Source organism: Ammodytes marinus (assembly GCF_949987685.1).
Source record: "Ammodytes marinus genome assembly, chromosome: 19".
NCBI classification, from domain to species: Eukaryota; Metazoa; Chordata; class Actinopteri; order Uranoscopiformes; family Ammodytidae; genus Ammodytes; species Ammodytes marinus.
In genome coordinates, this window is record NC_137223.1 from 13,868,712 (window position 1) to 13,895,151 (window position 26,440).

Consider the following 26,440-nt stretch of genomic DNA (forward strand, 5'->3'; position numbering starts at 1 on the left):
AAACAACAGTACTACTCCAACAGCCTAGTTTAGAGATATTTGGACTATTTGCGATCTGACAAGAAAACAGCAGCGTGCACTGCGAACTGTGCCAGCTGACTGTTGCATCAGCAAACTAAACTCTAGTTTGTTAAACGTTGTGGGGGTGACTGAAGCGCTTACTTCGCCAATCCAAATCCAATAGGAAAAGGACAAAGTTAGCTAAACTCTGAAAGCATTCAGAACCATCTTCCACACAGTGGGGGAATACTTAAAGAGGACCTATTATACTACTTTTCTGGTCTTAATTTCTTGTTTTACACTGCTATAGAGCAACCTGACACGAATCACATCACAAAAAACTATGTTGATTTTCGGGAAGCTCTTTCTCTTATTTTGGCGATCCAGCACTTCCGGTCAACACTTGAGTGTGTGTGCTTCGGCAATCTCCGCTCCCTCCGCCTGTGCATCGGCCATCTCCGCTACCCTCCTCCCCCCTCTTGCAAACCCCACTCCGTTGTGATTGGTTACCTTCCTTCCGGAACACTTTCAGTGGCGGGAAGCGCGAGCATGGACCTATAAGGGCGCGAGGCAGACGCGAACAGGGAAGTGACAGCATTACCATACATGGAAACATCCGCGTGGTCACGTCACAAATTTTTATGCGACGTCACAAATTATGAAAGGGTAGACCGCTTTGAAGACATGACTTCTCGACTGGCTAGAATAGTGTTTAGTGCTCTGCACAGACACCCCAGACGGTCAGCAGGGAATACGTCGAAATGCATGTAAGTCATTATTTGATAATTTAGTATGGTTAAGCATGACTATGAATCATCATAACAACGTTTATAGGTCATAAAAGTCAAAAAGCATCATAGGTCCTCTTTAACAGTGAATTAGCAAGTATTGAATGTTGCTGCATCCCCTTAGCTAAATATGTGTTCCTAGGCCTTAGAAATAGCCGAACTCTCTTACTATGGGTAGTAGCGTGTTAACCATACATGCTAATTACAGCTTACCATACAGCAGATAACCACACTGTTAAATCCATTTATTGCATTTTTGCTCTTGTGCTTTTGGTGTTAGAAAGGATATTTTTTAACTGAATAAACTTCTAAATGTTTGAATGCCAAGTATTGCTCTTATTCCCAACCAAGCACTTTGACCTGTTGAGAAATCAATATCTACTTTTTGAGTGAAATGGTACTGTGCAAATGATTGAGGTTCCTTCCCGTTTTACCTAACCATTTACAGCTCTCACGATTGTTTTACTATAGCGAGACAAGAGAAAACACTATTTCTTTCCGAAGAAATGATGTGCTGCTTCTAACAGGAGCCTGTATGATTTAGATTTCCCTCCTTGATTTTAAAGCACGAGTAGGGTTTTGCCTACCCTCCCTGAGAGAGTGCTGGGGTAATAGCAGCTGCTCAGTCCTGATTAGAGCCACCTTCCTTGCAGAGCTTGGGCCTACATATCTCTGTCATACTTTCCCTCTCTCTCCTGCTCCCCATCTCCCCACCAGCTCCTAAAGTCATGCTCCGAGTTGCTGCTTAAGAATCAGCTAAATCGCCCAACCATTTTCTTGTTGATCCCTTGCGCTTCTTATTCCATATTTCAAAACTGCGAGCTGTATGTTTTGACTGTGAGTGGTGTTTGGGTTTATTTGTGAACGTGTAGGTTTAGGTGTGTGATGGGAAGTTCCTGCGCAGAACAAACTATGTCGCAATAAACAAAGCTGAGGCTTTTCACATTTTAAGATGTCTTCGGTATCTTTGCTCCCTCTGTTGACCCGTTATGTTTCTTCCACCATCTGGTCCAGGATGTGGAGAAAATGCTGCACCGATTGTGGGGAGGTCGTCTTCCATGTCCGGAATTAATGTTAGTTATAGTTTCAGATCATCTTTTACAGACATCTTTTATATTTCTGCACTGTGCTGATTACATTTTTGGTAAAACGATGACCTGACAGGCTTTAGCAGCTCCTGTGATTCAAATTACCCTAGGCTCAGGGCAAATTGAGTTGCTACATGTAGGATGGGATGCTTTTATGAAAACTTTGAATCCATATTATTCATCGTTGAAGAATCTTATGTAAGTTTAGTAGGTTGCAATATTGGCGCACAGACCTCATTGATTTGAAAAAAATGTATAGTACTAAACTCAGTCAGAAATAATAACCTGAATAACATTGCATATCCAGAGTTTAGTTGATTAAAAAGATCAAATCTTATAGCTTTGCAGAAAATGAAAGGCGGAGGAAAGCATAAGGCCCTGTTTCCACCTGGGATTATGATGTGATTTTGGTCATCTGATCACAAGTGGCCAGCTCTCAGTCCGTCTGTTCATGTGACTTATTTGTCCAGCTGTGATCGGATTCCATTTACCCGCTCTGTATGTAAATCAACAAATACATATTTTCCGTTTGAATTGCTGTTTTTAACCGGTGGGGTTCAAACAAGTTAACATTCAGGGCTGTACAGTGCCACAGTTTTAATCGCATTTGCTATTAAAATGCATTACGTGCAAAGATAATTACAAGTCTTGGTTGACGAGATAGGCTACTGTCTCATTTAGACAAGGAGGAGCGATGCGCAACACTGCTTAGAGGGCTCTACATTAACACTCGCCAAATGCGGGTAAATATCACAGATAGTATATAAAAGTAAAAACTCTTAGGCGAGTAAGTTATTACGCCACTTTGGCTGGTGAAAGATGTGTGCTCGCTGGGCGGCTTTTCTAACGTCTGCCTCTGATACACTCTTGTCACCACCACCAGTACACGGCTTTCTATATTAATGCAGTTAAGTTACTGCTTGTGCGAACAGAATATTTCCTGTGCGCCTTCACATTAAAAGCCTGTTACTAGCCAAACGCGAGTTGACTTTTTTTTTAAGCGGATAAGAACAGGAAGTCGTTGCCTTGCAGCTCTCCAGTCAATAGCAGCGATTTCCGTGTTTTCAGATTTACGCAGTGAAATGAAAACAGAGGACAGAAAGCTTGTCATTTGCAATACTGGCGGATGCAACTAACTTTCATGAGGCTTCTATAAAAGCTGCATGAACGCCAGTGATGTATTTTCAACGTATTTCCGCTCAGGCAGGGGGCGGCAGTTGAGTAGGTGGTCCCTAATGTGGACAAGAGTCACATTGCTGTTTACACTACTGTTTGAATGCGAGCACATCGGACACAAGCGACGTAAACCACCTCCGAATGTGGTTTTTGTGATCCGATCTCAATGCGCCTTCAATGCGTCCTGAGAGTGTTTCCACCTGTAGTTAGAGCTGTCCAGTTGTGATCAGATGTTAAAGACAAGTGGAAACGGGGTCTTAGGCCCTGTTTCCACCTGGCATTAATATGTGGTTTTTAGGATCCGATCGCGCTAACTACAGGTGGAAACACGCTCAATGCGCATTGAATGCGCATTGAAATGATCCACATTCGGAGGTGGTTTGAGACCACTTATCCACATACCCATTAACAGTGGAAACGCGTATGCGCATCTCATACACATTAGGCCCCGCCCACTCAACTGCGGCGAGTGACTGGGCGGAAACGCGTACTCATTCACGCGACAATTTACGTCATAAAAGCGCACCGTTGCAGGTAAACAGACAACAGAAAACATTGAAGATGGAGTGTATAAGCAGAAATGATGTACGAGCTGATTTCCATACAGCGCGGGGAATTCGAATCCGGATCGCAAACGCGCATAGAAGACGCATTGTTAAGGCCAGGTGTGAACAAGCATATTACATTTACATATAACGATCGGATTCCTCAGAACCACATATTAATGCCAGGTGGAAACAGGGCCTTAGAGAACATCAAAGGAAAGGAAAAAACAAAGTAGAAAAACAAGAGGACAACGCAAGGAGAACGAGGAGAGTGAGCAGAGCTTCCGGTTGCTGCAGAGTAGGAGCAGACTGTTCAGCCTGAGGTTGAACACGCTCAGGGGTTTTGTGAATGAAATGGAGGCCTTGGCACCGTGCCCCGTACATTACACAGCTAGGTTTTTATCCTGTCCTAAGTCTTTCCCATCCCTCCTCCGCCGCCCTCTCTCCCACCTATTCATCAGGAGACTTCCCAGACTGCAACATGTTGGAGTCCAGTTACCCTCACTTAGAAACTCCCAGGAGTCATCAGCTCTCTCGCCGTCTCTCTCTCTCTCTGTCTGTCTGTCTCTCTTCCTCTATCTCTCTACCCCTTGCTGTCACTTTGTCTCAACTCAATTCAAAAAAACTTTAAATTATTGTTAAAATTCACTGTTGTTGAAGCAGTATCCTGTTTTGTTAACTTTAAATGACAGTATCTTTACATTTTATACTATAAATCTAAAAGTTGTAAAATAAATGACATATTCTTGTGATTAAGGATTCTGCTCACCTCACAATGCATTATATAAGATAACAAGCAGAATACTTACAGACATGGTATCATTTTCTTTTTCTTTCTGCATCAGAAAATAATTGATATTTACTTTTCAAATACTATTTTAATGATATGCGTGTATTTGGGGCTATAAAAATAGAAGAAATCGATTCCTTCTTAGATGGATTTTCGACTGACCATTACTTACAGCTTACAGCCCACATTTACAGGCACACACACACACACAAACACACACACACACACACACACACACACACACACACACACACACACACACACACACACACACACACACACACACACACACACACACACACACACACACACACACACACACACACACAACCTCATTTAAACTCTTACCCAGACAACAGAGCCTCTCTTCTTTCTTGCCATCTCTCTCTCTCTCTCTCTCTCTCTCTCTCTCTCTCTCTCTCTCTCTTACCAACCCACTAAACCAAAGTGCTCTGTAGCGGTAATGGCCAACCTTTGTTTCACCACGTCACACGACATGTGGAACAAGCCTTAATGGAGAGAAGCATGGCTTCATTCAAGTTTTTACAAGTGGGCTGGTTCTTTCAGGTGGAAAGTATGCACGATTGGATTGAGTGAAACAATGTCTTCCAGTGTTGCTTTATCGTAACAGCTGAACAAAATATTTAACTGTACTTAAAGGACTGTAGTTGTAAAAAAAAAATGTGACTCATGCGGATGATGTGTCTAGGAGGTGGCAAGGACTTCCCCAAACACATACAACGGATTAAACACTCACAATGCTGCCATGACATCCTCAGTTATGATTGGTTAAAAGTAGAGTCAGCGATTTTGGAGAACATTTGTTTTTAAAATCACTTTTTGTCAAAATCTGTTAATATCTTCTCACAACCCAGGCTCTGTAAACTGGTATTTAACAAAGGGTACGTAAACAAAGAAGCCCACTAGCTAGCAACATGCCGGTTCACAGAGCTTAGGCTGTCTATTAAAATGGATTGTTTTTCAGCGCACACACAGTATGGACAGGTAGCGGGTCGTGAAGAGATATTCACTGATTTCATTCTCCAGAATCGATGACTCCACCTTTAGTGGACATTTTTTTAGGTTTAACATCAGTTTGGAACTTTATCTCACAACCAGATGTCTTGGAAACAGACGACTACAATTAAAAAGCATCTGTGCATAATGTGACAACAACTGGCAAAGATAATCACTGCACACCTAACCTGAGAGTTTTCCAACAGCTTAAATATGTAATGCTAAGGAAGGCTAGCTGACTGCAGCTTCTTAGTAAATTAAAAGACATGAAAGCTCTGGACAAGAAATTGAAAACATGTATTTTCCAAAGATTCTGAATAATTCTATTAATGCACATGGTCGGCGTGAAGTGTTTCAAAATGTTCTGACCGATGTTCTCTACCTCAATGTCTTTGGATGTTTTTGTTTTTTAAGGACACAACAACGTTTGCTGCAACTCTTAAAGAATTGTTTATTTAGACTTAATGGCCCTCATTTATCAACCGTGCGTAGACCAGAAAAGTGGGTGAACGCACATTTCCACGCAAACCTCGCCATTTATCAATTTGGACGTGAGCGTCAAATCCCACGCCAGCTCTCAGCTTGTGTACGCAAGTTTGAAAACAGCATGGACTTGCAGTGCTGGCTGTGCCGGGTAGCCGATGACTTTGTTGGACAATTGTTAGTAGATAATACTAATGCAGTGTTTGCTCAGACCGAAATAAACATATTAATCACTTAAAAATTTGCAGCATGGAATTCAACTGAGTAGGAGCGCAGATTCAATAGTGTGCACACGGCCTACTTTGGAGCACTGCATGGGACTGCGTAAGGGCAGTTGTCTCCGACTTGGAGCAGCTAGGGGGACACTGAGGCATGGGGACTGCATTCATTCATCGCTTCTAAAATGTTAGCCTAAGTGTTAAATATGTAGTCTATGCAAGTAGTACGCTGCTCTTTATGATAAAAATACCCGGCACAACATTCAGCTTAACATTTTTTTTTTTTTTATGCACTTTTGAGATTTTAGTGCGCGATTTATTTCCACCATCAACCGGCAAGTTTTCGCTTGTTTTTCCGATCCGGGACCTCGTCAGTTATGGTCCAGGATCGGTGGTGGAGCAGGACGGTGGGCGCTCTCACAGCTGGTGGTTGCCTGGCCCTGTGGAGGTTAATACGGGCCGGTTTGTGCAGCTGATGGCTGACCACTCGTGCCAAGCGCATCTGTCATAGGCTACAGTAAAACGCAAAATGTGTTATTTTTTGTTTTTAAAACGCTTTAGAGTAGTGCTATCTGAAAGGGCAAATACATTCTAATCATTCAAACCTCTGCAGACTTGTATTTATTTCATGGGGGAAAAAACAAGACAGGCGTTAAAGGTTTAATTTACATTATCGGACAGTTGGTGCGTCTGTTTCTCCTCCACTACTTATGCCCGCACCTCCAGCTGGTGTTGCATTTCAGAGCAGCAACACGCTTTTTTAGTGGCGATTTTTAAGTCAGACCACCTTTTCTTCACCTATGTAAAGAAATTGCAACATAAAATTGTATATGCTATTTTATATAATTTGATCGATAACACTGATGTAAACTTAAAATACACCAATCAGCTGGAGATTGTTTGTCAACACAAACGCTGTTGACCGCAGCAGTTATTTCCTTCTTAACTGCTGCCTTCTGACGTTCTTTGATGCCGCTTTTAATGCTACGAAATGAAAATTATTTTTATTTGTCCTACGTTCACTGTTATGCTGTCAATTTCTACTTCAGAGAAGTTCCTCTTCTTTGCCGTAATGCGCATATCCATGTCGCAAAACCTCTGGGTGAGGCCTCTAAACTGAGAAAATATAGGGGCGTGATATTCAAATTACGATTGTTTTCAGCCGCCGTATTTCTCAATAATGGTCTGGCGTACGCTGAGATTAGCGAGATACGACTGTTTGATAAATCCCACGCGATACCTGGCGCAGGGCTGTATTTGCGCCAGGATCTGCAACTTTCATTCCTTTTCGAATACGCTTTAAAGCCAGCAACAGCTCAGTCTTACAGTCCAGCATGTTTTATATGTTAGATGTAGAATATTTGTAAGTCTTGTATGCCAAATGGTGTATTTTTGACATCTCCTGAAGATTACACCACTACCTTTAAACTATTCTGTAAAAGTGCTCATCAATCTTGTCAAGTTGTCAATACATGTCATGTTGCATACTACACTATTATTTTTTTCAACACACAGGTTGTACCTTGTCAAACATCAAAGCCCTCCCACTCACCCTGAAGAAAAGACAAGTAGATATGACTGCTTTCACACAAACACACACACACACAAACACACACTGCTTTTAACGATATGACAAGTACGACTGTATCTGTGGTGTTTGTGTCTGCTCAGACAGCCAATCATTTACTCCTTGCACTGATGAAGTCCAATCAGAATGGGGGAGCCTAGATCAGATGTCTGAAGTGGGGTTGGGGGGTGGGGGACTGTGCCCTGTCAGCATCCGATCTTCCCTTCACAGATTCATGGAAGACAAGCAGGGTTCCCAGGATACCTCTTATCGATCTGGACCCATCCCCCACATCTCTGTTTCCCCTCATCTTCCATATCACCATCCCCCAGCCAGTAGGTAGAGCGGGAGTTCTCATCCTAGCTGAGTCTGTATACATGTGTGTTGTGTCTGTCTGTCTGCTACTGTGTGCACTGGTGTGTCAGTGTGTGTGTGTTGTTTTGAGGAGCTGGAAAAGCTGACACCGTGAATCCTGTCTCAGAGGATTTATATCACAATGTGTTAGCCAGTGTTTGGGTGATGGTAGGAATTTGTTTATGGGGCTGGAAACGATGGAATAGTCAGGAGATATAGGCCTACTGTATACAGTATATATATATTTTTTTTTTCACCACAGGTTTATGTTTTTGTGTTCCTCATGGAAACTATGATGATTCTTAATTTTCTTTAACTCATTGTCAGTAACTGTATCGCTCTCAGTCTACTGCGCAGCCCTACTGCACCCGTGTCTGTCTGTGACCTTAAAGTACCCGGGCTTGGCTTAAGTATCTCCGGAAACTCAATGTGCTTTCTCCCTTTCTCTCTCTCTCCCTCTGTGTCTGTCTCTCTCCTTCCCTGCACCTGCCAGACCTTTGATATTCTTATCTGTCACAACAGTGAATAGCAGTCGGGGCCCTCACACATATGCTTTGTGTCATTGGATCCCCTCAGGTTAGCATGGGGGCTTAGGGCTTTCCTGTTGCTCACATGTGTGTGTGTGTGTGTGTGTGTGTGTGTGCTTGCCCCTTCTTAGAGGAAGACAGGCAGAGAGTATGTGCACACTGATACTGATTTGTAAGAGTGGAATTTTGATAAGCTTGTTGAAATTGATCCTTTAGTCTGTGTGTGTGTGTGTGTGTGTGTGTGTGTGTGTGTGTGTGTTTGTCTGTGTGTGTATTTGTATGTCTTTGATAAGCCACACTCCCAACATCAGTGTCACTTATGATGGATAAGGTGACATACACTGCAAGTCAATAATGAGCTAGCTATCTTTCCTTTCACACACTCCCACCATCCTCTTAGAGAAATGCTCCTATCTTCTTTAAATGAGCACGCTACGTGAATAATCTTCCTCTTCAGTCAGCACGCCGGTGTAAATGGGGCAGCTTTTAGACTGCTGTGTGTGGGAACGTTCTGCATATTCCCTGAGGTATAGTCCCTAAAGAGCATGCTTAATATATCAATGGATGACTTGAGCATAGTCAAAAATACACATGTTGTGGTGGTGTGTGTGTTTGTGTGCACCTGTTCTTGTGTTTGTGAGTGAGTACATGTGCTGTGTTGGGGAGCCGCCTCCTTTATTTGCATGTCTGGAGTGAACATCTATCATCATCATCGACGCGCCGCAAAACAGTGAGGTAGGCAGGCAGGCCCGCGGACGCTCTCTCTCCAGAGAGAAGAGACTGAACACACTTCCAAACCTTTGCTGCAGCGATTATCAAACGCTTCCTAAATGCCTTCACCTCGGGGCACACCGTGCACACGGCTGCACATGCATAGATGCAAACAGATGCATTCTGTTTCATATCATTTTCCTTTTACTCTTGCCAACTCTATTTCTAGATCCCCGTCCATCACCTTATCACACACAAATGAGAGCCCCGAGGAAACATCCTTCATCGCTGTATAACAATTATTTAAAAAGACACAAATCTTCCCCATTGAAACGCTCTCTTCCCCTTTTATCTACAGCATATTTTTTTGGGAATACTGATGGCCAGAGTGGTGGCTCAATCCATTTTTGGGAGGGGGATTTGCCGGGCATTTCTAATAGGAGAAGGGGAAACGCTGAAATGGTACAGTCTGATAGATAGAAAACGTGTGTGTGAGCAGAATAGTAAAAAGAGCCCCCTAGACGAGGTGGTGGTGGGGGGTGTAGACAGGATAGCAGGGTGGGAGGAAGCGAGTGAGAGCAAAGGAGGGAGGAGTGTGGTGGAGTGGAGGCACAGAGCCAGAAAATTGCATTGCGTGCTCGGTGATTAGTTTACCTCCTGGGTCTCATTCTCCCTCACTCCCCTCCTCTCACTCCCCAGGTTCTTTTTTACCTCTCGTAGCCTTTTTCTCGTGTCTTTGTCTTGCCACTTTCTCCGCCTCTCCCCTCCTTCCACTTCCCCTGTCACTACATCACACTGTCAATTCTCTCAGTTCTCTCCTGGCTAGCTCGCCTGCTCCCCTCCACTCCTTTTTGGTGGTTATCTCCCCTGCCTCTCATCTCTACCGCTGTCCCCTCCTCCCCTTCCTCTTTTACGCCTTGTGTGCTGACTTGGCTCTAGCCTCCATTTTTGTGTTATCTTCAAGGCTTGAAAAATGCATAATGCCACCTTGCATGCGAAGAAGTCCGTCAGAAAAAATTTAAATAAACTCACTAGCTTGCTAATCAGATGCACACCGCCGGCACGCGCTTGGGCGCTGGTGTCGTACAAAAACGACTGCTTTTATCCAAAGGTGTCACTAGAATCGACAGAAACACAAACTTCCTGTTAGTTGCTTTAACTTTACTAAAAGCAGGTGAGGCGATGCATTTTTGGTCATGCGATAGTAGCTATATGAAACAGCGACTATCCCATGAGCAAAAATGCAAAAGCCACAAAGGAGATTTACAATGAAAACTTTCACTTCAGTCAGTAAATCAGGGTGCTCCCTTTTAACACTCTAAGCTAGCCCTGCTAATTATAGACTAAAGGGCAATAAATATGTTCTTTCAAGTGTTGTGCACAGTACAACAGAAGTGCTGACGCTGAACAGAAGCCAGCCTCCGCACACCCCCTTTTTTGGTTTGGTGTTGAAAAGCAAGTGGGTCAAGCCTTTTCTTCTTAATCCGTACATAATCTCGGGGCGTTAGTTGAGGAGCAGCCATAAAAAAAACATGGAGGGGTGGGGAGAAGGAGGGTTACAGAAAGACAGACACCAGCAAACGGAGAAGAGAAAGATGATTTCACTCATGTGTGTCAGGTGTATTTATCTCCAGATAAGTCCCATTAGCATTAGGCCAGTAACAAACGGCTGTTAGTGTACAAAAGAAAACAACCTATCCTAATATTTAAGCTTGTTCTGTCAAATTCTTCCCAGCAGTACGGAGGGAGTTGTAAAGCAGAATGTTTTGTGTCGGTGTTTGCCTGAATTTAAAAAAGCCATGTCCTCGAAAAATAACAACAATCTCAACAGAAGCCTATGGAAGCCTATCCCAGAATGCCGTGGGTGAGAAGCAGGGTATTTCACAAAAGCATTGTACATAAAGTTACACTATAATTTTGTTTTTTTAGTGATCAAACAATAAGTCAATTGATGAGCAATTATTGATTATCAATCTATAGGTAATTGAGGAAATCCTAAAAAGTCTTTAGTTCCAGCTCATCTATTGTGAATATTTTCGGATTGAAATTTGAAACAAGATATTCAACTGAATATTGTTGATTTCTGAAATGATCGTCAAATTGACAAATAAAAACAGCATAATGGGAGACAACACAACACAGCACTTGTAAGACTTACTCAATGTGCGGGGGGCGCAGTGCGCATGTGCGCACATGGGGGGAGGGGGACTCGGCAAATGCATCGGGGCGACCCGCGACACAACTTCGACCTGCCGGCCTCCCTCACCTGCCGCTGTACAGGTCCTTCTCATATAATTAGCATATTGTGATAAAGTTGATTATTTTCCATAATGTAAAGATAATAATTTAACTCTCATATATTTTAGATTCATTGCACACCAACTGAAATATTTCAGGTCTTTTGTTGTTTTAATACTGATGATTTTGGCATACAGCTCATGAAAACCCCAAATTCCTATCTCAAACAATTAGCATATCATGAAAAGGTACTCTAAACAAGCTCTTAACCTAATCATCTGAATCAACTAATTAACTCTAAACACCTGCAAAAGATTCCTGATGCTTTTAAAAACTCCCAGCCTGGTTCATTACTCAAAACCGCAATCATGGGTAAGACTGCCGACCTGACTGCTGTCCAGAAGGCCATCATTGACACCCTCAAACAAGAGGGTAAGACACAGAAATAAATTTCTGAGCGAATAGGCTGTTCCCAGAGTGCTGTATCAAGGCACCTCAGTGGGAAGTCTGTGGGAAGGAAAAAGTGTGGCAGAAAACGCTGCACAACCAGAAGAGGTGACCGGACCCTGAGGAGGATTGTGGAGAAGGGCCGATTCCAGACCTTGGGGGACCTGCAGAAGCAGTGGACTGAGTCTGGAGTAGAAACATCCAGAGCCACCGTGCACAGGCGTGTGCAGGAAATGGGCTACAGGTGCCGCATTCCCCAGGTCAAGCCACTTTTGAACCAGAAACGGCGGCAGAAGCGCCTGACCTGGGCTACAGAGAAGCAGCACTGGACTGTTGCTCAGTGGTCCAAAGTACTTTTTTCGGATGAAAGCAAATTTTGCATGTCATTCGGAAATCAAGGTGCCAGAGTCTGGAGGAAGACTGGGGAGAAGGAAATGCCAAAATGCCTGAAGTCCAGTGTCAAGTATCCACAGTCATTGATGGTCTGGGGTGCCATGTCAGCTGCTGGTGTTGGTCCACTGTGTTTTATCAAAGGCAGGGTCAATGCAGCTAGCTATCAGGAGATTTTGGAGCACTTCATGCTTCCATCTGCTGAAAAGCTTTATGGAGATGAAGATTTCATTTTCAACAAGACATGGCACCTGCTCACAGTGCCAAAACCACTGGTAAATGGTTTACTGACCATGGTATTACTGTGCTCAATTGGCCTGCCAACTCTCCTGACCTGAACCCCATAGAGAATCTGTGGGATATTGTGAAGAGGAAGTTGAGAGACACCAGACCCAACACTGTGGATGAGCTTAAGGCCGCTATCGAAGCATCCTGGGCCTCCATAACACCTCAGCAGTGCCACAGGCTGATTGCCTCCATGCCACGCCGCATTGAAGCAGTCATTTCTGCGAAAGGATTCCCGACCAAGTATTGAGTGCATAACTGAACATAATTATTTGAAGGTTGACTTTTTTGTATTAAAAACACTTTTCTTTTATTGGTCGGATTAAATATGCAAATTTTTTGAGATAGGAATTTGGGGTTTTCATGAGCTGTATGCCAAAATCATCAGTATTAAAACAACAAAAGACCTGAAATATTTCAGTTGGTGTGCAATGAATCTAAAATATATGAAAGTTCAATTATTATCATTACATTATGGAAAATAATCAACTTTATCACAATATGGTAATTATATGAGAAGGACCTGTATACGCAGCTGCCGCTCAGAAGAAGCTGCATAAGAAGAAGAAGCAAGATAACGGCCCAGCCGCTGCACTCTCTCAGGTAAGAGGTGGCTATAGGCTACACTTTGCTGCTAAACTTTTTATTTATTTTAAAATGGCTCTCCTCGGTCATATGTGTATTATCCTGTTGTAGTCGCGCATTATATGCCCCCTCCCCCACACTCCCCGCTCCCCAGAACTGTTTAATTTTTTTAATTCGGAAAGTCACACTCCCCCGCTGCCCAGGAATGTTTAATTTTTTAAAGTCGATGATTTGTATTTCTTCTATATTTTAAGGGGCTGTTTATACGACAACACGAAACGGTGCATATTTTTTCATGTTTCTTGTAAACACCGAAACCATTTTCCCTGGTAAAGCTGACGTCACGGCTCCACTTCACGTATGTGTAGTCTATAACATTTGCTGTCAAAATACCCACACGCGAGTTATAAAGTTAGAAGACAACATAACATGCAAAGTCTCTCCGCGGCACAATCACTGTGATCATCGGACAGTGTCGTGCAGGGCTCAAATATAACACTCGCCAATTTAGTCTAAGCCATTAGTAAGTTATCAAGTTAACAAAAGGATCATTAAAGCTACGGCTTCACAGTAAAATAATTTCACTGGCTAAACATTAATAGCATTTCACTGGACAAACGTGAGTTGACTTTTATTTTGAACTACGCCTAACAGGAAAGTAGCCGCTCACAAAGCCCCTTCACTATCAGCATGTCTTCTGTTTTCACGAGTTCAATGTGGTGAAATAAGAGGACAGAAAGCTTGTCATTTACAATACTTGTAACCCCAAGCGTACACCAACCGCTTTATGAACGTTAGTGGCATTAATTTTCGGTTACAGTAAGGTTTTATGCATCAAATCGTACCGGAAGAGCTATCTACTAGGCTAAGTGTCACCGCTGACTATTGGCTTGGCATGCCTACTACAGCGATGTTGGCCCGTTTCCTCTGAAAACATGTGTACATGTGTAAACAGTGGGGGCGACTGTGGCTCAGGTGGTTAAGCTGGTTGGCCAATGATCCTAGGGTTGGCGGTTCGATCCCAGCCCGGCCACTTGTGTCATGGTCGTTGTGTCCCTGGGCAAGACACTTCACCCACCTTGCCTCGTGTGAATGTGTATGACTGCTGTATGTTTGAGGTGGTGGTCGGAGGGGCCGATGGCGCTGAATGGCAGCCTCGCTTCTGTCAGTCTGCCCCAGGGCAGCTGTGGCTACTATGGTAGTTTACCATCACCGGTATGACTGTGTGTGAACGAATTGTCTGGAACCCTGTAAAGCGCTTTGAGTATCATGAAAGGCGCTATATAAATCCAAGCAATTATTATTATTATTATGTGTAGGAGTGAATATTTCAAATTCAAATCAGTTTTATTTGTATAGCCCAAAATCACAAATACATTTGTCTCAGTGGGCTTTACATTTCATTCAATATGATATATGATACAATATGATACAATATGACACCCTGCCCTTACACCCTTAGCTCGGCTGAGAAAAAACTACCAGTAAAAACCCTTTACCGGGAATAAAAAAAATTGAAGAAATCTCAGGGAGAGTCGACAGAATTAAATGACTCTCCTCCTTCAGCGTCGGTCATTTGTAGCCTATTACTTCTATCTCACTCCTGGCCTACAGCTATACTGCTTTGAACCACATATATTGTCATATTGTTGTTTACGGACTGTGAAGCCTGTTGAGTCAAATGGCTGATATGGCTATATTAAGAAAAAATTATTTCATTTGACTTTTCAACTAACCCACTGTTGTTGCCACATTTTCCTACAGTTGCTGCTGCCCAAAACTGCCCCCCCCCCCCACCAACAAACACCCATTTGCTGCTTCCCGAAGTAGTATGGGAAGCAGGGTTAAATGTTTAATGAGGCCTGTGCTCTGAATACATGTAGACAATGCCTACATCACATCTCTGATATACTCTCTGAATCTCTACATATGTCATAAGGCCTTCCTAACAACAGAAATGCACAGAAAATCCCTGTAATTCGGGTGCATCCACCAATTACAAGGACAGGAAAATTACAGAGTTGGAGTGTTCCTGCCCCAAAGCGTGTTCGCTCATGGCCAGCTTTACACTGCCTTTAGTAGAGGCAAGCGTGCCAAAGGTCTGAGGGTGTTTGTGGGAGACAACGAGGACGGCTTGACAGACAACATTGTCGATAAAGAACTGCTTTAGTTGCACACCATAAGCCATGATGACACAGTGAAGGCTGCTGGACGGATCATCGGTGTCCCACTCTCCTCCCTCCAGGACACCTACTGAATCCGCCTCACCCGCAGAGCAACCATCATTGTGGGAGACCCCGGCCACCCATCACGCAGCCTCTTCAGCCTCCTGCCATCGAGAAGAAGGTACCAGAGCCTCTGGGACAACTCCACCAGACTGGTAAACAGCTCTTTCCACCATGCTGTCAGAAAGCTCAAGTCTCTCCCTTCCCTCCCATCTGCCCCCAGGAACTCTGGACTTTGGACCCATACTCTGCATATTGAAATTACCTTTTATTGTACACTTTAAAATTCATATTGTAAATAATGTTCCCCATATTGCCCATTTGAATTTTAATGTATTTAATTAATTTGTACCTTTTTGTTCCGTCTTACCTTTTGCACTACTTAGACTTTATTTATTGTATATATTACTTATTTCATCATCCCCTTTTTTATCCTTTTGTACTCATTGCCACATTTTAACTTGCACAACATGCACCTCTAGACTCCTGAAGCAGTTATATTCATGTTCTGTATAATAACTGAACTGTAACTACAGCCTCAAAGCTAAGTGATATTACCCTGTGAATATAGTGCAATACAATGTTATGTGTGGTTGGGTCTACTTATTTAGTTTGTGCTTTAATCTCACACTTCATTTTTCCAGTACACTGAGAGTAGTTGCTATAGATTCCGTTATACATATCATGTGCGAAGACAATAAATGGAAACTGAATCAAACTCCCGACCCACTAGAGATTGAGCATGTGTGTCGCGCGCAAATACTCTAGTCTACATAAGGAGTAAGCATAGGGGACACAAACAAACCAACACTGCCGTCGGTGAACACAGTTACGAATTCAAAGAAGGAAATAAAAGCGATACAAACATTGCCATTTGGGGAGAAGAACAAAAGTTTTGAATGTGCAGTATGTTTTTGGGGAGATGTTAAAAAGTCGGAACCTTTTTTTTATAGATGAATGGTACAGGCACATTGTAAACAACGTTTACCCATTTGAAAATGTTGGTCGGAGCCTCATTATGCAGTTGAAATTTTCAACTGTCAAATCATAGCAGTCATTTGAGGGAGCCTGCCCTTCATTTGATTACCCATCTGGAAATTGGGTCATTGATAGCTGCTAATGCCGAGCTGAAGAGATCGATAGCGTTCTGTATCTGAGAAGCAAGGCCCCTCCTCTTTGGCACTGATAAAGAATCTGCACCTCCTCATCGGTATCGTACTTTTTGTCCATTATTGGAGTGACCCCAAATTATCCTCGATCAGCCTGTTTCCCTGGCTGTCGTCAAACTAAAAGGCAGAGGCCTTGATCACATGACTCTTGTACATCTCTTCCTCTCTATACCTTCTCTCACCCTTTCTACCCCCTCCTGTTTGTTCTCCTCCCTCATCTACTACCATCTTATATCCCACCCGGCCATTTACCCTCTTCGCTCTGCTTTCTGCTCGTCTTAGTGGTGGCACAATGTCACATGATCACAGTGCAATAAAATTGGGGTACCTGAGGACCTTTGCTAATGGTGACAAATGACTAGCTGTACAGAGAGGGAAAGAGAGAGAGTACAGAAGAGAAGATGAGATCCGTGTTTGTGCTGTGTACACAGGTTTTTCTCGTCAACATCTGAATCATACATTTAGGGTACAGACATTGCTTTTTTGACTTTTCACAGTAGGAAAAAGCAAACGTTTTCCCCCCGCAAAGCATCCCACTTTGTCATGACAGTGTGTGACAGTGAGCCACCGTGAATAAATACCAAGATCCTAAAGCTGAAGCTAAGTGGATTCAGCCATAATTTATGAAATTACTTAAACCTGAGAACTTCCTTCACTGATAAGCCAACATATATTCCGTCTAAAAAGGCCAATTATTTCCAAATGATTTCCATGAAGCACAAAATTGCAGCAAATTTGTGTTTAACTAGTAATATTCTAACTGGTTTAAGTGACCATTGGATGAAAATGTCCATCATAAACCACCTCTTCTAACAGACCACATGGAATGATGTGAACGAGGTGTTAGAATTATGGAGATAATATTTAGTCAAGACGTCAAAGGTGGTTAACCAGTACACACTCCCAAGAACTGACGGGGTGGAGCGGAGTTGACACAGCATCTCTCATCTCGGCCCGCCGCTCCCCATCGCTTTCAGCTTGCATCATGTCAACTCCGCTCTCCATTCAACGTTCCAACAGCGCTCGGTGTAGGAAACGCCCAGAGGTGCTGGTCGCAGATTGTTGTGTGTTTGTATGTGAGTGACTCGCCCGTGGGACTGGGACCTCAAACCAGTCAGCCAGCCTTTCATCCAGGGCTATTCACCGCCATAAGGAGGCTAAAGACATATCTGATGTAGGATCAGTGGTGCAATGTAAAAGGGGAAGTCCACTGAGCCACATAGGACCACAAAATGTTTCTGAAAAGTGCAAAACTCTCTTGTTTGAGTTACAGATTTTTTCCCCAACAAACACCTATATTATATTCTCATTTCCTATTCCTCTCCCATGCCAGCTTAGATGCAGAGATGTAAAGATTTTAGCTGGAACAGTTTTCTCTGGCACTGTACAAATTGGTGTCTGATAAATAACACAACACTGACATCACTGTTATACTCCCGCCGGAGCTGTGATAGTTTCATTCACTGTAAAGGGCAAAAGGATGGAACAGTTGTGAGATGGCCTTCTGAAGTGTCCTTGAGCAAAGAGACCGGATCCCTCCGGTTTTGCTATAGCTGACCTGTACTGCCGACCTGACTGTGGCGGAGTGAAAATATGACTTTCTGCTTCGAAAGCAAGAGTTTAAATAAATGCTATGATCAAGTCATACATTGACAGCTATATGTGCATGGGTTCCCATTACTGCTGTCCCAGGAGAGTAACCAATCAGTCCCTTTTATAATTTGAAAGGGAGCCACAACATCAAACATTCAGTTCATAAAGGCTGCACATATGAAAGAGGACAATATTGCGTTTTTCTGTACTTAGTGAGCATGATTACTTGGTAATTTCAGTAATCTAGACAAAAAGATGGAGACCTTAAATTGAGAACTGGTTTTGTTGAACATCTGTGATAAATATTGCATTTACTACAATGTAAAACAATGGGAAAAGTTGCAAACTTTAATATTTCAGAAGCTAGAAACACCAAATGGAAAGTGGCATTTTTGCTTTAAAATGTAATTACTACAGAAATTGCATTTTCTGTTGATACATTTTAAAGGGGACATATTATGAAAAACCAAGTTGCCGGTGTTTGGGCACACTGTTTAGGTTATTGGCTTCCCTACCAGCACACACAAGCTTCAAAAAGACAAATATGTCAGTTTCTTCTGGGACACTTATTTCGAAAAGGGGGGGATTTGAAGGTTTCTTCCAAAAAACACCGACTGATGACGAAATCGGTCGGTTTTCATTATCATAAATACTCCCACGGGAAAGCTCACCAGAAACTCGGCAGTTGATTGGCAAATCAAGACGCCCCGTTGGTAACCACACACACCTGGCTGAGCCTCCACTCGCTCATGCAACAACAGAGGAGAAGCAAGCTGCAGTGTGAGCTCAACCTCAAGCTACCATCACACCCCAGCCTCGAAGCACACTAGGGCTGAATGGATTTACTTCATTTTTTGTTAGGCTATCTCCAGCAAAGGTTTGCAATCTGTTAGTGTGATCAAAGCCTTTTTACTGGAGTGTGGAGGAGACTGTGCCAGGAAGACTGAGAGACACCATCCGTCCGAAATGTACGTAGTCCTATTTTAAAAATAATTCTGTCCGTTTGTTAGTTCAATGTCTGTAATGTGCTTTATTTTATCCCTCCTATAATAACCAACACCGACTGAAATGAGAGAATGCGGGGTTTACTCGTTAGCATTAGCGCCCGCTAGCTTTACCGTTAGCTTTATGCTAACGGTTAGAGCTGTGAGTCTTTTGCAGTGACTGTTATTTGGCTCTTTTGTGAGCTCACGTTAGTCCTGCCGTGACAGCCCCTGAGTGAAAAACAGACGGTGAAACTGTAGGGTGTGTTGGAAACTGAAGAGTATTTTTTTAATAGCTTCATCCTGCTACCTGCTAGCTGTCTGATTGTATAGCTCAAGTACACACCGCAATAAGTCTGCGGACAGTGTGTAGTTAGGGTGACCAGATCCCAATTCACCAGATGTGGGACAAAGACTACGTTTGTGCGGGAGAATGCGGGACAAAGTGCCGTTTTTTTTAAGCAAAATAAACCTGTAGTACAAGCAGCAGTAGGCCTATTACATGATCTCCAGTGTAATGTACACATAGACAGGAATACTGTAAGTTGTCTCTGCTGGTGTTTGTTTCCTGTCCATTATATTTCAAAAAGCACACAGTATCACTCAGAACTTGTTGCTTATCGAGCCAGGGCTGTACTGAATTTGTTGTAGCTTTGCCATAACAGATGTATGATGTAGGCCTATACATGTCAGCTAGGCTACATGATATAACATTGAATGTGCCATGTTTTACAGGTGTCTGAGTGACCTGATGGAGCCGGACGGAGCCACCAAGACCGTCACACTATCCGTTCCTTCAGAGGAGGATGTGTTCACTGGGGGGGACAGGTGGTCTTCTTCAGGGCCCAACAACAACTGGACAGTTACATAAAAGTTATGGCTTTGCTTCTGTTTGATATGTACACTTCATATTTTCATTCCACTGGCTATGAATAAACTGCTTTATTTTTAAGGATGTTTTTGGTCTTTTTAAAATGTAATGATACTGTTTTATCAGAGAAAATCTTCAGTGAGATGAAAATGTGAGTTTCAAGTAATCCTTTACTACAGGTAGTAGTAACAGTGACAGTAAGCAACACAATAAATGTTTTAACGGTAAAACTTTATTATGAATGAGTGATCACAATACAAATGATACATTATCTACTAGATATTGAAATGTTGTCAGATAATTTGCAGCTCTGACAAACCTAAAGCATAATTATTTCAACCATACATTTTACAAAAGATAATGCCTTTCCAGTGAATCTTGACATGATTCAGGATACATTCTTTTCCATTATGGTTACTGTACATTTTTACATGTCAACTCAGTATCGGTTCACAACCAAAGCTTTTTCACTCAACTGGGCTGTAGATCATTCCACAGACCTGTAAAGACAAACGTAAAACAGGGTGTATGTTACCAGTTTAGAGAGTTTATGCATAAATACTTAGCTCAAATTATGTTATTGACTGTGACATAATTAAACAGTATTTACCTGAGGATAATGTCAGGGAAATCAGAAATAAATCTTGATGCCATTTTCACAGTTTTCAGCTCAGACTCCTGTCTGAACAGGTTCAGTTGTACATCTTTTAGTTTAGAACTGGTTAGTGTGCCGATATTTGTGGTAGAAATGAAGCTAAACATGTTTACATTGGTCTCCATGCTGCATTGGCCAAAAGTAAACAAAACTGACAGCTGGGCGTGTGCCATGCCCATGTAGGTAGGTATAGAGTAAATGAGCAGGGCGGTGCATGCACGCCCATGTAGATCTGACTAGTCAGAGCAGACTAGTATTCTTGCGAAGGGGGGTAAGCTGTCAAAACCTACCTTTTGAGATAGAGGGCAGAGAAGGCTGGAAAAGGCGATGAAGAAATGGGAAATGGTAGAAAACTATTGGGTTTTTTGAACAATAAACGATGAAAACCTTTTCTAGTAGACCTTGGAAATACACCTTTAAAACCGAGATTTTGCATAATATGTCCCCTTTAAATCATTGTTAGATCTTATAGGCCTACATCGTATTTTGAATGTGTTTGTTTTATTTGCTTTTCCAAAACATATTTGCATCTTAAAATCCCCTGTAAACTGTCTGAAAGTCATCTGAATCCCATCAGATGACACACACACACACACACACACACACACACACCCACCTTAATTTTCCTCCTTGGAATTGGGAAGAAAAAAACAAATTTCCACACAGAAATTTAATTTTCAGTCAGAGAAGGGGTAGGAAAGACGAGGAAAAGTTAAGAAAGCTCCCTGAAAGAGGAAGTTCAAACCTCATTGGGAGTCAATGTGGGGCCCCTCTATTGCAGCTGGCATTGCCTTCACCTTAAAAAAAACACACAAACAAACACACACTCTTGCGTAGGTCTGTTTTGTGTCCCCCTTGCTTAGTATTTCGCCAGTTCCGTCCACTTGTTAACAGATAATACATTAGCTCTGCTTTATGCTACTGCGATAGTACTTGTGGTCTACTTATGAATCAGCATACGACAAGATGCGAAGTCATCCCACCAGCATGACTTTGGAGACAGATGCTGTTAAACTTGGCAAGGTTTGTGTTTGTGTGATCCTCCTAACCACCCACTCTAGGGATGAGTGTAAGGATGGTTGGATGACTCATCGGTCAATGACTTTTGGAGGAAAGGGAGGAACAACATGGCCGAGTCGTCAACATGGTGTCTGTCTGTGTGTGTGTGTGTGTGTCATTCCACCTGTCCCTCACTGCAGCTCATGGTCAAATCTAAAAACATTTACTCATGCAATTACAGTTTCATGTCTGTATTAGGGCCTAACAGCAGATGTAAGCAAGCAAAGAGCGCGATTATGAAGATGATGAGTCTGTGATTATGCATGCGTGTGTGTTCTGTGGTGTGTGTGTGTGTATGTGCATACGTTGGGGTGTTAATTGTTGTGCCTGTGTCTCGACAGCAACGGCAGACGGCTGAGTTTGGAACACGACGCCAGCACGGCGTGGAGCTGTTAGGCTGTGCGTACGCTGCTTAAGGAGCCATGAGCGATGGCTATGATATCGCCACAAATAATTCATGAGGTGCTCTGTAGAGGAGCTATGGAAAATGGAAGGGGGGAGAGGAAAGGCATCAAGGAGTGGACCACGACCTAAATGAGGGTGGGAGGGAAGACAGGGAGAGAACCATCTGACGAATGTGTCTAGAATAGAAAGGAAATCCCCAATTACCTACAGCGCTGACAAGTATGATTGTGCGATACTGTGTGTGTGTGTGTGTGTGTGTGTATTTGTGTGAGCTTATTTTAGAGAGAACCATTTCTGTTACTACATCTGAAAACGGCACAGTGGGAGAGTTAACAGTGTGCATCACAATTGCGGGATGTGTGTGAGATTCTGGGTGAGGGCATGCGATATGTGTGTTGGAGATTTAATGGTGTGGGTTCAGATTTATCTGACAGCCGTGAAACCCAAATTGTTCAACTGCAGTTTATTTTATTTTAAAGCAAAGGAATATGAGCTAAGCAAGTGTATTTTCAGAGAGAGATGATGGGGGCGGGGGGTGTTTGAATGTGTACAGTGAGAACATTTACCATTCTGTGCTTGAATGCGAGAGCTAAAGTGTGACTGTTTGCCACAAAAAATCTATAAGGTTAGATATTTATGGTTGGTCCACCACCAATCATTTGTCCCCATCATTTGTGATTACTAATCATTTATTTACTGACTTTTTTGAAAATCACCAGTAAATGATTTAGTAATTACAGATCTATAAATTAAATTCCTAATTTATATTTGTTGTTAAATGTCTCGTGAACTGTTTGATGGATTGCCATGAAATTCAGAACCGATACCTACTGTATGTTGCCAAGGGTCAATCACTGACTGATTCCATGATTTTTACTTTAGCCACACCAATTAACAACTTTTCTTTAAAAAATTACATTTTGCAACAACCTCAAATGTACTTTGTGTTAATTACTGACCAATACTAATATGCTAATAACATGGTGTGCAAGGTAAACTTTACACTGGATTAATATCGTAGCATGCTGCCATCAGCATTTATTCCAAAGCGCTGCTTTGTCAAAATACAGCCTTCCAGTGCCGATAGCATGGATGCAGTCTTTTTTTTTTTTTTTACAGAGTGAGACCGCTATGGAGCCCATGAAGATTACTGTTTCTGACGGAGGCACTACAGACCAGTGAGACGTATCAGTGGAACACACAGACTAATGGAAATTGGGGGATGGAGACAAAGGGCTTGTGTAGGTCTCCGTGGCATGTCATTAGTGAGGGAGACGGGTTGACTTGTTCCAAGTGACATTTACCAGTCCAACGGAAAATGTCACGGAATGCCAGCCTTTACCTCTGGATATAATGGTGCCTCTTACAGCCCAGAGCAATTGAAGAACCCACCCTCCGAAAAATAACTTTTGTCTATTTGGCCCCCTCTCTTGGCCCCCCCAGTTCATTGTCCCGAGAAAGACCACCATCCCTCTGCTCCTAAATTTCATTGGGTGGCCAGACCTCCCTCTGTTTTTGTATACTTGATGCACAGGCCCAGTGGGTAGAGGATACCATAATAGTGCGACGGACAGATATGAACCTCCTGGGGGTATATCTCTTGTTACAGTGAAGCATGGATCATCAAGATCGGAATACGATATGTGTACAATGTGATACAGTATGTGTACATTGTATGAAACCCTGAACGTTGGTTATAATGACTTACGTTTGTCAGACACATCTTTATAGGAGATTCATTTTTCATGCTTTTGGGAACTACTGTAAAAATACTATTTTCTCAAGCCCCACACACACTAATATTGAAGCTACAGTTTCTGCGATAAAGTGTTTGTGCGGTAGAATAATTTCTTCTGTTTATTTCCCACCCTATGGAAAAACTCCGGCTGTCTTTTCATGTTAGCTAATTGACTGACTGACTGACTGACAGACTCGTGTAGAGGTTTGCCAACTTTGTCAGAAAAAAGGCAAGCTTTGTTGTGGGCGGAAAAAAGACCAATCTATTAAGCTTCCCAGTTTGTGCATAGATGTGTTTTATTTCCATCTAAAGGTCACATTTATAGATATTTTCTGTCCATCTCTCATAAGAGCATGCTTATTTCCTTCACCATAGGGTTATGGGTAGTGATCTCAGCATACAGGTAATTATATAATAATTCTGCAAAAATAGCAACCTTGAATTCAGCAAGATCAAATTAAATTTGTCAGATCAAATTAATGTCTAAACATATGCTCATGGTTGTAAGATAATTATATTGTGATACTAGGAAAAAACATAGCCTATGTTGAGATCTTTGAATAAATGGGGCTTCCAAATGCACCAGATGCATTTCATGTTGCCATCATCCAAAAACAAATTTAAAGATATTTTTTAACCTTTTTTTATTAGACAGTTAGATATAAAGTGGAAATGGGGAGAGAGGGGGATGACATGCAGAGAACGGCCCAGACTGGAGTCGAACTTGGGTCCACTGCGACAAGGACTGAGCCTTTATTGTCATGGTCTGTCTTTGTTTTGTCTTGTTTTGGTGTTACCCGGGTTTCCTGTTTTATTTTGGTATGTCTGTCTTGTTCCTCCCCATGTCCTGTCAAGCTTCCCTCTTGTTTGATTACTGCTCCCTCCCCTAATGTGTTACACCTGTGTCTAGTATATATACTCCTTGTGTTCCTTTGTTCCTTGTCTGTGCATTATGGTTTTTCGTGTCAGTGTCGGTGAGTCCTTGTCTTGTGTGTTCCCTCTGTTCCCTGCTTTACTTTTGTTTCCTGGACTTTTTGACTTTTTGCATTTTTGCCTGTTGACCTTTTTTGTTGTATATTTTGGAGCTAAATAAACAAAGATTTTCTTGAAACGTCTTGCGTTTGGGTCCTACTTGCCTGCCTGTCTGACACCACCGTAACATTTATGGTTCACGCTCTACCCACTACACGGGAATGCCCACACCATAATCACATGTAACCGAAAATATAGTTATTTGTTCAAAGTTGTATGTATGATGAATAGGAACTGGTAAATGCTTAAATCAGAACCAAAACAATAACCAAATGCATTCAGAACTTACTAGGCGATGCATACTTTACGGCGCACTGTTCCCAAACTCATTCCAAATCAAACAATAATCCCTTCTCCAATCGCTAATGCAGAAACTAATTATGTTGAAAAACACTTATAAGCATTTACTGGCTTGGTTTGTTGTGCTGCAGTGATTATTTTGTCTCACTCGAAGGAACTGAATTTAGATCCATGGCTCTCAATTTGTTTTGGGGAATGCTACTGTCTAGTCTATTTTAGTCCTTGCTACACTATTGTATTCGGTTGACTGCCTTCACATCAAGTGCTGGATTTATTTGGCCTCTCTGCCAGCTCTGCCAGATAGACCCTGCAGCTACTGCCCAATATGCATTGGCTGAAGTCACTGTTGAGATGACTATAAACCACTTTAACTGTCATACTGGTTTCAGTGTTTTTTCTCTCTCTACAGCCAGGCTTAGGTTGACGTGTATGAACAGCCGGCGTTGGTTACAGATCATAGAGAATAAATGCCAGCTTGATTGCCTTTCCTTCTTTCATGTTGTCTTGATTTTCCTTGTTGAATGGATTGATGTTTTGTACCAAGTTGTTCCAAGCACCATGTGTGACTTTCCTGTACAAAGCTTCGATCCTTCTAATGTTTTCCTCATTATTGTTTACTCGTCTTCCTCTGCGCACCCTAATTGGCGACTCCGACTGCAGTGCTTCATTTCAAAATCCATTCCCAAAGAAGATTAGGATCTTAATCAGCTACATCACAGCCCTGAGCGTATTACATTTTTTTGCTCACTGGTACACAGTGACTCCCCGTGTTTCGTCCTTTGATTGCAACAGGAGCTTTATCCAATTAGCTGCCACATCTCAGCTGCATTACCTACCATGTCCCTGGCTTCAGCAGTCACACCAACATTATGAAGCCCCAACATTAATAGCCAGTCCAGCAGCTGACAATATGTGCCATGGTTGTGGTGCAAATAAGAGACTTTGCCAACTGCATCAGATGACAACTTCAACCACCACATCTTCAGAGGTTATAGAGAAAACCAATGAGAGACTTTTTGAGTGTACCATAGTTGTCTGTAGAATGATAGGCAGAAGACAAGGTGGATTCTTCTAAAATTGGTTGTCAATTCCTTTATTTATGTCATTCATGTCCACTTAATTCATCGGTAGACTTCTGAACAGTCTCTTCAACTTATTAGGAACCCAATGGTAAATGCCTTATGGATGCAGGTCGATATAC

General features: G+C 42.4%; 1 protein-coding gene across 1 annotated transcript in view; it reads left to right on the forward strand.

Annotated features, from left to right (window-relative positions):
- Window positions 1-26,440, forward strand: part of xkr6b (XK, Kell blood group complex subunit-related family, member 6b) — a gene marked incomplete at both ends in the record, with an annotated part of 51,142 nt that overhangs the window by 22,509 nt on the left and 2,193 nt on the right. The gene's annotated exons all lie outside the window — the stretch shown is intronic.